Consider the following 13,434-nt stretch of genomic DNA (forward strand, 5'->3'; position numbering starts at 1 on the left):
ACGAACTCATGCACTTAATAGTATTTGAAAAAAAATTGCAGAAGATTAATTCAATCTGAAATAATTACCAGAAATTATTGGGAATAATTACTCAATAGAAATGTATTTGAATTGGAATTTTTTTAAATAATACACCATTCTTAATACAAAAAAAAAAATGATAAAATTAAGAAATTATATATTAGCATTACAGATTAGTAAGTTCTTTTATTAAAAATATCTTTAAATTTATAATTCTCAATAGACCTTGGCCTTAAAAAATGGCAGATTTTTACTTAGAAATGTGTAACATAGAAAAAAGTAATTCATAAATACAAAAAAAATATTTTTGTTAAAAATCAGCTTTATCTAACTTACTTTTTTTATTATTACATAAAATAATGATAAATTTTAGGCATTTTTTTGTATATTGTAGGATATTTTTTATTTGAATATTAGTAGAGTTTAACGTTCATTTTACTAAATAGTACGGTTTGGTTCAGCGTTTAGGTTTGTACTGTTTATTTTTCAGGTTCAGCGCACTCCACAATTTCCAAAATTGTATAATGTTTAAAAATGAAAACAAAACCTCAAACTATTTGTTTATAATAAGTGGATATAAAATCTTCCTTTGTTTAGATTTTGCGCGAAATAAATAATCACTTTACTTATGTAATAATGTTTGTTAATGTTGTAATTAAGTTTTTTTTTTCTTCCTCTGCAAGTTATACATTCAGAAATCACAAGGTGACTTTTGCAATGAATACTAATACCCTCAACTAGCACTTTCACCACATGTTCTTGAATACCAATGAACAGGTTATAAACATGTGGTTTATATTATCTCGTCAAGATCAAGGTCAAAATCAACTAAGATCCTTAGACTCTTAAAATGCGGAAAACGAAATTCGATCAAGATATGATTTCGCTGTTTTTTTTAAATGTTTTTAGTTTTTATTTTGTTTTGTAAGCAGCCTATATTTAAATTTAATTGGAATTAGACTTTCACCAAACGTTAACAACATATCACTGAAGTGATATTGTGCAAAGATATTTATAATAATCACTTATTTGCACATATTTTTTAACCTTCAATCTGTACTGTAAAGCAATAGAAGCTCTAAATTAATTTGCATATTTAATTCAATGTTATGGATTTTTCAGCATATTTTTTTTTAATTTCAGAAAATATAGGCTACAGGTTTATCTTAAAAATTTATTATCTTCAAGTATTTATTTTTAATTCTATAGTTGTTTATTTTTTTGGATTCTTAACATAAAATACTAAACTATTGGGCTAGACTAGACCAGAGTAGAAGTGAAGTGTTTATGCTCCACCATGAAAGCTAAGTCAGATTTAATTAGATACCTGAAAGTGACGTCATACGTGTGTGTCGAACCTGATTGGCTTCTGAATCAACAAATGCCACAATTTACCTACGATGACGTCACTTACATTTATAAACTTTTTGATTCAATTAGGTACTTTCAACTCGGGAATAAATGAAGTGATTATCAGAGACGCCGGGATGAGAGGTCACTATGACCTCCCAAACATATTTACTATTCCACAAATTTTTCTTGACTGTTCGGCAGATTTACGAAAATTCATTTTCTTATTTTTCCAAAAAGAAAAAAAAAACACAAATGGAATTATGTGTAACTTGTCTAAATTTCTATTTTATTTGCAAGAATTAAATTGTAAGGCTCCGAAAATCAGAGAGCAATAAATAACAAAGAGCCTTAAATGCAATTTAAATGAAATATATAAAAAATTAACTCATAAAAATTGAGATATTAAATAAAACTAGGAGAAACGAGTAGGGCTCTTACAAAATCCCTTCATTGCTTTTAGAAAAAAAGGTAAAGATAATTCTTACTACGAATTATCAATAAAAATTTTTAAATAATCCTTTTTTATTTTATCTGTTTATATGTTGGTTTTATATAATTGATTGAATTATTGATATTTAATAATTGTGTTTATTAACTGGAAAAATTGGACATAAAGTCACATTTACTATATTCATATCTACTTTATTATTATTATACTTTATTTGTTAAATTTAAAAAAAAGTGAACAATAATAAAGATATTTTAAATAAGTTCAGAAAGCTTTAAGTAATTCTTTATTTATTTAGTAATTTTTAATACTGAAAATATATTTTCACTTTAAAGCACGACTCTCAGAATACCTATTTTATTTTTTTCCGGTTTTCGACGATATTTGCCAATTACTAAATTATTTGTTATTCGATTCATGGGATAATGAAAAATTATGTCACCTTAGATTCGAATTATTATTTTTTCTTTTTTTTTAATATTTATTTATCAAAAGATTCATTATTCATTTTACGTACTGACAAGAATAAAAGTAAAGCATCCCCGCAACTGCCTTTTGAGTGACAGGGGGTACATGGAGGTTAAGGCTCCACAATGTAGCAATGTGGTCAGCATTGCGCACAGACAGACTTTATTTCCCAGACAAACTACTCATCGATCTAAAGATGGGTGAGCTTCAAGCCGACACTGCAGATCGAACCTGGGTTTTTCCCCACAGTTGGCTGCCTTACCCGTTAACTAGAATAATTAAGTATAAAGTCGTAAAATCAGTAATATATTGGTGGATAAAATTAACATACTGTAAAATTATTAGCAAAAAAATACTTTTTTTCATTAAAGCTAATGAATTATTTACTTATTCGTCAAGATTCGATCAAATTCGAAATTTCATTCCACAAAATGGGTATTTCCTCATTTCCAAAATTATAAGTTTTCGACTCCCCTGGTGATCATGCTTAACCATTGGATTTAAATTGTCGATTTGTCGATTCAGAAGTCAATTAGTTTCGACACACATACGTGACGTCGCTTACAGGTATTCCATGAAATCTAATTTAAATCCAATGGTTAAGCATGATCACCAGGGGAGTCGGAAACGAATACCTGTAAGCGACGTCACGTATGTGTGTCGAAACTAATTGACTTCTGAATCGACAAATACAACGATTTACCTACGATGACGTCACTTGTAAGTATCAAATTTTCAAAAAGACGCAATAGGTTCAATTTATGGCGGGGTGTGTTCTTTTTAAATTCAAACAAATAATTTGTTTACAAATATATGCCAAAATAAAAATTTTTGTAAAAAAAATTGCTTGATCTTTATAAATTATAATATCAACGCTATCTGGAAAAAATACATTGTAACTAAACTTTTAACAAATTTGCTAAGGTTGACACGTTAAAACAATGGCTAACTATCAAAATGTTGTGAACAGAGTAGTGAAGCCGGAACAAGTTTTGTAGAAGTCTGATTTGAAATAAAATTTTAATACAGTCTAAAAATTTTAAAATAGTCGGACCCGGATAAATTTGGTTGACTTAAATTCCGATTCGCTTAAAGTTAAGTTCTGTAAATTAAAAGAGGTAAAAAAATTAACCATATGAACATTATTTAAATAAATAGTCATAATTATGTAAAAAAATATTTCTGAAATGAAAATTAAAGCAATTAATTTAATAATTTTTTCACTAATCACTTTTATCAAACGAAATTTTATCACATTTAAGCGTTTTTGAGCATATAGTTAACCAATTATTGAAAAAAATACAGAAAATTGCTGAAACTATTTACAAATTGAAATCAAAAATTGAATTATTAAAAAGTTATCTTTTACTTTATAATTTCAAAATAAAATGACTTCATTAAGTAATAATATTAATTGAATAAGTATGCGAATGAATTTAAATACATTTAACAGGGTACGTAGCGTTTTAAAAAAGTGCTTAAAGATGCTTATTTTCAAAATTCGTTTTTTAAAAGCCCTTAAAGGTGCTTTTTTCATTCGGTGTTTTTAAAAAGTGTTTAATTTTCCCTTTTTCAAAATGATATTTTTCCTTTACTATGTTGATTTTCGGTTCGAATTATGCGAAAAGACACAGTTCACATTGTTCTATTCAACGTTTTCAAAATTAATTCAACCCCAATCTATTTCGGCGTATAGTCAGTCCGTAACGCATGAAAACACCACTCGTTTTACATGATTCAAAATTTCATGACTTTTGACAATTGTAAAAAACAATGCTAAAATGTTTTTTTTTTTTGGTTTTTTTTTACATAGATAAAACCGTAGATTGTCAAAAATTTTCCAACCTTGCCTAGTTATGATATTTTTTTTGTGTGCTTAAAAATAATTTTGAGTGCTTGAAAAGTGCTTATTTTTTGTTGAATGATTTGGCTACGCACCCTGTGTAATGGGATTTGTATATTGCAACAATAATAATAAGATGATTATTTTCGGTTTTATTCTACATGAAAAAAAACTTTTTATCTTTAATTTAGCTTTTTAGTACGAAACTTTATTTTCTTTGAAGTAGACAGTCGGGAGCGCCTCGTCTTTGAACGTACATACACCAATATTTGTGAGGATAGGTTCAGTTTTGCGGATTTGTAAAAAGTATATACACACGCACACAAATACATTCTGTAGATAACGACTTAAATTTATCACTACAAAATTTTTTGAACCTATGTTTAATTAAACTAGTAAAAACTTAAAGAATTTACGAAACCGATTTTTTTAGCTTATTTGAAATGTTAATTTAAAAAAAAGTATGCAAATCATTTGTAATCGTAATTAATATACATCATTTGTAATAATTTCCAAGTTTCAGAATTCCTTAAAGAATACTTTTGTAAGCTCTTGGTTTTGTACAATGCTTAAAAAAATAGAATAAAAATAAACGGACGGATAAAAAGCTCTTGAGACATGGGTCAAAATTTTCTACCCCCCCCCCCCTCCAGACCTAATTATTGGTACCATATTTCCCAGATTTTAGCTACTCTATATATATTTTCGAGATCAGAAAATCGAAAGTAAATGTATGTTTATTCAGAGAAAGTTCTTTTTTGTGCCTGACATCGTAACTTAAAATATCGTCTGCACTAATTAATGAGCATAATTGAAGTCACCCTCCCCTGAACATTTCAAAACAGAGTCCTAGAACTTGAATATCCAACCATTAGATCAAGAGTTGTTTATGGTGGTGCGTTTTTTATTTTGTGTACTATACAGAGAATAGACCACCCTGAATAACTTTTGATCTAATGATCGGATCTTCACGTTTTAGGACAATCTTAAGGCTCGAGGGGATGACCTCCTATGCTAATAAATGTGTGCAGACGATATTTTAAGTTACGAAATCAAACACAAAAACGTACTTTCTCTGAATAAACATACCTTTTTTTCATCAGATTCGGATTTTTGACAACCAAAATATAGGGGGTAGCCGCAATCTGAGAAGAGTGGTCTCCGTTCAGGAGAGTGATTCCAAAGTTTGGACCTCTTAATTTTACTTTTTGCGCATTTCGTCATATCTTGAAAACTTTTTAAGTGAATTGAAAAAATTCTGTACACAATTATGAAATTAGATCCAAAGATAATTCTTTGCAAAAAATAAATTCTAGTATATATTTACTATTTTTCATTTTATTAAGCAATAGTCGAAAAAATTTTGAATTGTGAGGTATCCAATTTCTTACATCATTTTAAAGTATGCAATGGCAAAGGTATGTAATGTTTACATGATAAAATACAAACTTTGGGCGAAATCGATTGAATAATTCCTGAGGAATTGAATTTTTGAGAAGTCATATCTAAAATACGATTTCTCGGGTACTATTTAACCAATTTGCTGAAATTTTGCCATTTGCGATGTAAAAGGCAGACTTTCAAATGATGTAAGAAAAATTATTACGTTACAATGCAAAATTTTTATCTTCTACAGTAAAACCACTCGGGAGTGACCACTGTCTGTTCCACAGTAAAATGGTTGGTAATGGAGGTTGGTCGTTCGTAGGAGTTACCTCCCTTGACCTTCAAAATGTTATCGAAGTTACATGATTTTTTGCAAGTGATTTTAATTTTGTTTAGTGTCATTTTCTAGGAGCGGAAATGCCACTTGTGTTGCCGTCAGGAGAGCCGAATTGATGAACAAAATTCAGCGTCAATAAAAATGACCCCATCTCATATAATTATGCGTAAAAAAAATTTTATCAATTATAAATGATAGAAATATTTTAAATAAATAAGCAATTATGCTTTTTGTTTAAGTTTGCATTTGATTTTATATCATAAAAATTAATTTACTTTAATTAAAAATAATAAGATTTTTTTGCGATGCTTAGTTTTTTTGGAAAATAATTTCTCTTTTTCTAATTTAAATTTCAATTCCAAAAATAAATCATTTGTAAAATGTCGTTGATGCGCAACACGAGGCTCTCTTTCAAAGATCGTCAAAAAGAGATCTCTAAATAAAAGATATCAAAAAAATTTTTATACATTTGAATCTACTTATTTGTTTTGTTTATATTTTCTTTTTTGATAGTTTTTTCTTCTTCTCGTACTTCCTCATTTGACTTTTTCGTATAGGGTGCAAAGGTTTGTCCGTGTCTCTCAAAAATGGTCGTAAATAAAGGAAGTCGCTACTCGGAGGTGGTTCTTCCTGGAAGTTTCTCTGTATTATTAAATAAAATACTGAAAAAATAAAAAATGCTTAATAAAAGTTATTTTTGCATAGAATTGACTTTGGATAAGAGAATTTTATAATTGTGTGCAAAAACTTTTCAAATAGCTTAAAAAGTTCTCGAGACATGGACGTTCTCAGATCATTAAGGTGTGCCAACTTTGAATTACTCTTCTGACCGAACTATTGGAGACGTATTTCCCAGATCTTTACCTATAGTTTAGGACTCATGAATCTGTCAAGCAAAAGGACGTTATAATATTAAATAAATATTATATAGTATTAAACTAAATATTAAATAAAATATTAAAAACTCACTACTGCGTCCATATTTCCCAGATTGCGACTACCCTCCATATTTTGGTGGATAGAAATCCGAATCCATTGGAGAAAAAAAGGTATGTTTATTCGGGGAAAGTACATTTTGTGTATTATTCGGATTTTTGACTCTTATTGAATAAAATAATAAATATTGTTCTAAAATTCATTTTTTGCAAAATTATCTGTGGCTAAATGAATTATATAATTGTTTTCAAAAATTTTTGAATTCGCCTTAAATTTATAGAGAAACGGCGAAATATGCGAAAAGTAAAATTAACATTAAGGGGTCCATACTTTGGATCAATCTCCTGGCCGAACAAGGGGAACCATATTGCCCAGATTATGGCTAACCGCCATATCTTGGAGGTCAGAAATCCTAAACCTTCGAAAAAAAGGTATGTTTATTGAGCAAAAGCAAGTTTTTGTGTCTGATTTCGTAACTTAGAATATCGTCTGCACTAATTAATTAACATATTTGAGCTCACCCCCTCAAGCTATCAAGATTGAGTTCTAAAACGCGAAGATCGGATCATTGGATCAAAATTTATTCACAGTGGTTAATTTTTTTTTTTGGCGCACTAAATATTATTTTAATAATTATAATATAATTTTTTGGAACACTAAATAATAATTCGTACAAATATATTTTGTAAGATTCACGTCTTCAACTTTTATTATATAACATGCAATATATATATTTTTTAAAATTACTTCTAACTGTAATCGTGCTTGCTTAAATTGAAATTTATATCTTCTTAATAATATTAATATATTCTCAGAATTCGGTGAAAATTTTAATTAACTTACAGATAAGTACGGGGTCGGAAGGAAAGTTATATTTCAATTACTGAATCCACAGTTCTGCATAAAATAATTTTAAAATTAAAATTTGCCATCAAAATTAAACATTCCTTATTTAAATGAATACACAACGAAACTTTTTCTTCGACATTACTTTTAATTATTCAGATTACAAAATTTAAATTTTTTTTTAAAAATTTGAGTTAAATAAAATTTTACATAATTAATTTATTCGATTTTGTACTATATTTCTAAAATAACCACACAAAAGAAAGTACTTGCTTTCGCTTCCAGGAAAGTTTGGCTTATTTTCAAAAGAAAATAAAAAGGTTCGAATGACTCAAAGCGTAATAACCTGGCAGCTTGAGGAAGTAACAACTTTCCTGATTATAGACAAGTGTTATTTGGTAAACAACTTCTTTTTAAAACCTCTTTTTCTTAAAATATATAATGTGTTCATAGAGTAAGATATAGAGTAGATACGGATATTTTTTTATAAAATATCACTGAGGGAAAGAAAGATATCTGTCTATATTAGGCACGCTATGACAACTTAAAAAGAAAAATAGCCTATTTATCTCACTTGAAGAGATCAAAGAAAAACAATATTTGCTTTTTTTATGAGCAAAAAGTCTTTCAAAAACGCAAGGAAATGTAAAGAAATGCAGAAGCGACGTGAAAAAGGTATCAAAGCTGGAAATCAACAGAAAACATAAATATTAGATTAAAATGCGTATACGAATAAAGATTGAAAATAACATAACACAAAACGAAATTTAACACGAGAAAATATTTTTTGAAACTCCGTTTATTAAAATAAGGTGGCTCATAGAGTAATATATGGAGTATATATAGATGTTAAAAAATTACAAAATTGATGAAAGCTATCAGACCAGATTTGAGACGTTATAGCATAAAAAAATAACCTATTTATGCCTACTATGTGCGAATCAAGGACAGTGTTTTTTATTTTATTTATTTTATTTATTTATTATTTAGCTGAGAGAAGTAGTTATCAAAAAATTGAAGCAAAAATAATGAAATAATTGAGAAGTAATTGTATACGTTAACAAAATTTGTTGAAACTCATAAGGGGAATAACTTTTATTTTTCCTTTATTGCTTTTTTTGTAATTTTTAAAAAATTCAATATAAATGTTAGGATTCAACATTTAACCTATCAAGTTATTTTTTTTTGTTACTTTTGTAATCAACTTAAACGCGAGCTTGTAAAATGAAGATCTCGAGAGTGAAAAATTTTATTTTTTTGTAACAATGGATAAATAATAAATATTTAAGGCAAAAATACTTAGAGAAGTTTTTGAAAAAAGAATTTAAAATTGCATCAACTTTCGAATAAACCATCGAAAAAACTCTAATGAGTTAACAAATAAGGCGAAAAAAGTCAAATTCCAATTCTGTTATTTGATTTCAACAGGTAGTAAATTGGTATGAATGGTATTTTTTTACTACGAACTTAACCGATAATTCTTAAATTAATTATCGAGTTTTTTCCCCACCTTACTCCTTATACTTTCTTTTACTTTTTACCATTATTTCACGTTTTTAGGCCATATAGTTCTTACTCTAAAAATCAAAATACAACGTAAAAAAAAGAGAGAAAAATTCATGTACCTGAAATTACAATAACTTTTAGACAAATTTAAAATTTTGAGAGATAACTAATGTAAATCTGTAAGCAATTATGATCCTTTCAGAATGTCCAATTTCTCCTCTGTAGTTCCATTTCTTTGGTCTGTAGAGTGACCCACATGATATTTTTTACTACGGGGTAACAGTTAAAAATCCTCGAATTTTACTATCGTATTTCTTGTACATTTCTCTACATACCTTCGCAGTTTCAAGTGTTCTAAATCAAATTAATTTTTTTTTTCAGAAAAATAAAATTTGACGTTAAATTAAACACCTAAAATAGCGGTGGCAGTTTCGTTTGCAATTTTTTAAAGTCAAGAAATATTACTGACAGCTGAAAATCATCTAACCAGGTTTGATGCGCCATAAAAACTGAAAAAAATCAAATTAAAAATCAACTATAATGCAAAAAATAGGAGAAAAGAAATCAAAAACAATAAAATAGACACGGAAGCTATGAATGAGCAGCCAAAAATAAAATTGAAAATATACGAAAAGCTTGAAAAAATTACTCGTGAAAAAATTTGTTGAAAATAAGCTCTTATTGAAAACAGGATCTAATTTAGGTATTCAGATAATTAGTAATGGTATAAGCAAATTATTTCACTCGGTAATTAAGAACTAATCTTGATACTTTCAAAGCACGTGAGATTTTTCAAGAGTTTACGTGATTTTGAAACATTTCATATTTCTCATCATTTAAACCACGAAGACGATAGCTTTAGCACTGAGTAATTTGTAAGTGCAATTTTAATAGAATATTCTATCTCAAAACATAACATATCGCTTCTTTATTCATTCAAATTTCGGCCTAGAACTGAATCTCAACACTACTTTCTAGCGAATTATTTGATTAAGAGACAAAATTAATTGAAAAAGTATGCGAATGAATTTAATATATTTAATTAAATTTGTATACTGAATCAATAATAGTAGGATTATTTTTTGCGGTTTTATTCTACATGAAAAAGCACCTTTTTTTTACTTTAGCTTTTTATTACAAAACTTATTTTTACCACTGCAAACGAATACTTTGCTCTATTACACAAAACTTTATTTGCGAGAAAACGATATAAAACGGAAAGCAAGTTAGGAATATGTGTTGTTTTTGTCGTAGGCCATTAAGACAAGGGGTATGATTTTTCTTGTTTTACAGTAGCGCCATCTATGGCAAAGAATTCAACTTCTGCATGGAGTGGACCAGAAAACGATCTAAATCCAATTCAGTACCTCGGAGGCATAATTTGTTATGGGGACATGGTGGACTTGTTGACCCGACTGATTTAACGTGCACCAGTTACCATTTACTACACGGGAAGTCTTCGGCCGGCAGGATTGGGACTCCCGTTCTCACGAACGAAAGTCCATCGCCCTGCCAACAAGCTATCCGGCACGGAGATTGGAAATATAATTTACTAAATTAAAGTAAAGAATTAAAGTGGCTAGAAAGCGGATAATTAAGCCAAAACGTTTGAGGACCTATTTCTTTTTACTCTATATCCTTATCCAATCAGATGCTATCCTGGCATGACTCTACTATTATTGCAATCGTTAGATAATTTTAAAGCTACTTTTATTCAAATTTATGTTACAATTACACTTATTCTTAACTTGCATCCATTAAATTATTTTCAAACACTGAATTTAATGACGAGTCTTACAGCTCACAAGAGTTAGAATCAGCTATACAGCGCTTAATTCAAAGCCTTCTGGGGAAGCACGCAGCAGTCAGTTTTGGGTAAATTATTATATCTAAAGCATTTAGCTCTTAAAATCCATTGTCTGATTTACTCATAAACTTTAAAAAAAGTTAACAATAAGTAATGAATTTAAGGGAAGCACACGTTGCATGCTGTTTTTGCTAACGCAGTTTATCTGTTCATTAAACTCTCAATTTATTGTTTTTAAAAATCAAAATTTCGTTAAAAGTCCACATCGAAAAGCAAACTGCAAGCATTGAAATGACGCTACAAATTAAGTATTGCTCAAAAATCGCATTTTATTCTATATTTGTACGTGCTACATTTACATTATACCAACAACTAACAACTATCTTTAAATTTCTTATGAATATTTTATAGAAGGGTTTATTCAATACACGTAACACGAGCCACGACTGAGTTTACTAAATACTCTTAGTTCATAAAAATATTTCCGAAAATTTATAGGTGTCAAGTGTAAAAGAAAGATCTGAGTGGTCAAAACATATGCTAATATATCTTTTATTGCAATATTAATATTTTCGTTGTTACTTAAAGCTCTATTGTAACGCGAATCAAACGTGAAATTGGAAATTATTTTACTTTTACTTATTTGCATTCGTGTTTAAAAATTTAGATCTGTGCATGTTGAAATTTTTCATTCAACTTGTTACATTAAAAAAAGAAAATTTTCGACATTGGGTAATTATTTAAGTCAGTTTTCCATAATCTCAGTACTTGTGAACCAACTAAATCATTTTAAACATATATCAGCGTAAATGAGTATTTAATTATAATTAGATTTGAATGTCATTTGTTTTGCTCTCCTTAAGTAATTAAGCAATTCCTTTAAATATGATTCATTTTTGATTTTTTTTGACACCCTATCGTAAATTGATATCACAGGAATAAGAGTCAATATTTTGCACTTAAATATAATTGATAAATTCGGTTTAACATGACTATCAATGATTTAGTGTGATTATCTCTGATTTAACGTGATTATCTCTGATTTAACGTGATTATCTCTGATTTAAAAGTCACTATTTTGCACTTAAATGTAAATTTTATTAAATTTAAAAAAACATTGTCAAATAATTTTACTTTAAGTATAGTTATGGAAAGATAATTTTTACGTAAATTTGCTCGTGTAAAAGGAAATAAGCTTGGTAATATTCAATTTTAAATGAATCGCCAAATAGATTTTACACTTTTTTTAAGGTACAGTAGTTCAAGTATATTTAATCAACATGCAAAAAGTATTTTACACTAAAACTGGTTTAGATCATTTACCTCATAAGTCACTCAACAGACATTACAAAAATTTAGGACTTTAATGGAAAATAATCCTCTGTATTTATCCTTGCAAGTTCAGTTTTCCATGCATTTTGTTCTTGGCAAAATATTGGCAAATATAAAATCATTCTATGAGGAAAATCAAAGAAAAACCTTGAAGAAAAACCACGCGATATATCAATAAAATAAAGTAAAACAGAGATAGATCTTTATAAATTCAAATCACTACTACCATCAGAGTTTAATCTTCTAACTCATAAACTGAAACTTATGCGCGATTCATAATTAATTTTCATTTTACCTAAGTTTACCTTGCACTAGGCAAAGAAATAGTAAAATAATTTTTCGTATTGTAATTGCAGACACCGATTGCTCAGTTTTTTTTTATTTTTAAATTAAAGTTTGTTACACGATTTATTTAAATATATTAAAGATCAAAATCAGAATTTTCTAACAAATTTATTTAAGTATGAGTGTGTATTTTTATTTTTAAATGTAATGTTTAATTTCAAACCTTTCAACAGACTTAATATTTCCTAACTACAAAATGGCATTTGAGATAACTGTTGTTTGAGATAAATATATTTCTCACCTGCTTTTAAAGCACTTGATCTTTAAGCTTCTTTTGGTTGCTATAGCAACACAAATCACAGTGCTCAAAATGAGTTACGATAAATAATCCTTTTATCAACAAATGCACATGGGGAAGATCTACCATTGTAACAGTAACTTATTCGTAAATTATATATTTAGAAATTGTCTCATAAATCATTAATTCTTCTTTTACACGTTACTGATGTTAGTCTCTTGGAATTGAACATAGGATAACAGAAAAAGCAACAAAATGCTATGACCGTTACACGTTCACCTGTGCTCGGTTTAAGAACACGATTTCATGCTTACTTATTGCCGTCTGGCTTACCTCATCTCGTGTTTCAGTTGTTTTGGCGAAGTCCTTAGAAACGAGCCACGATGTCGCCAAGACCTCGCCAATGAAAAGAAAATACTCATCCTTCCGTTCTTTAAAGCGATAGTAGAAAAACGTAACATAACAGTAAAATATCGTCTTATTTGAGAGTTCTACTGAATTTTTGTTCGCTCGCTCTCGTTCACAAAACTCAATAAGTTCAAATAAAATAACTAATAGAATTGATTTT

General features: G+C 28.4%; 1 protein-coding gene across 2 annotated transcripts in view; it reads right to left on the reverse strand.

Annotated features, from left to right (window-relative positions):
- Positions 1-13,193, reverse strand: part of LOC107449100 (cGMP-specific 3',5'-cyclic phosphodiesterase) — a 308,625-nt gene extending 295,432 nt beyond the window's left edge. For both annotated transcript variants that reach the window (XM_087160033.1, XM_087160032.1), the window contains exon 1: positions 12,870-13,193. The gene's annotated coding sequence lies outside the window, so the exon portion shown is untranslated. The remainder of the gene's footprint in view (positions 1-12,869) is intronic.
- Between the last annotated feature and the right edge of the window lie 241 nt (positions 13,194-13,434).

This window comes from Parasteatoda tepidariorum, chromosome 3 (assembly GCF_982258835.1).
Source record: "Parasteatoda tepidariorum strain Cologne lab strain chromosome 3, Ptep-v5.0, whole genome shotgun sequence".
In the NCBI taxonomy this organism is placed as follows: Eukaryota; Metazoa; Arthropoda; class Arachnida; order Araneae; family Theridiidae; genus Parasteatoda; species Parasteatoda tepidariorum.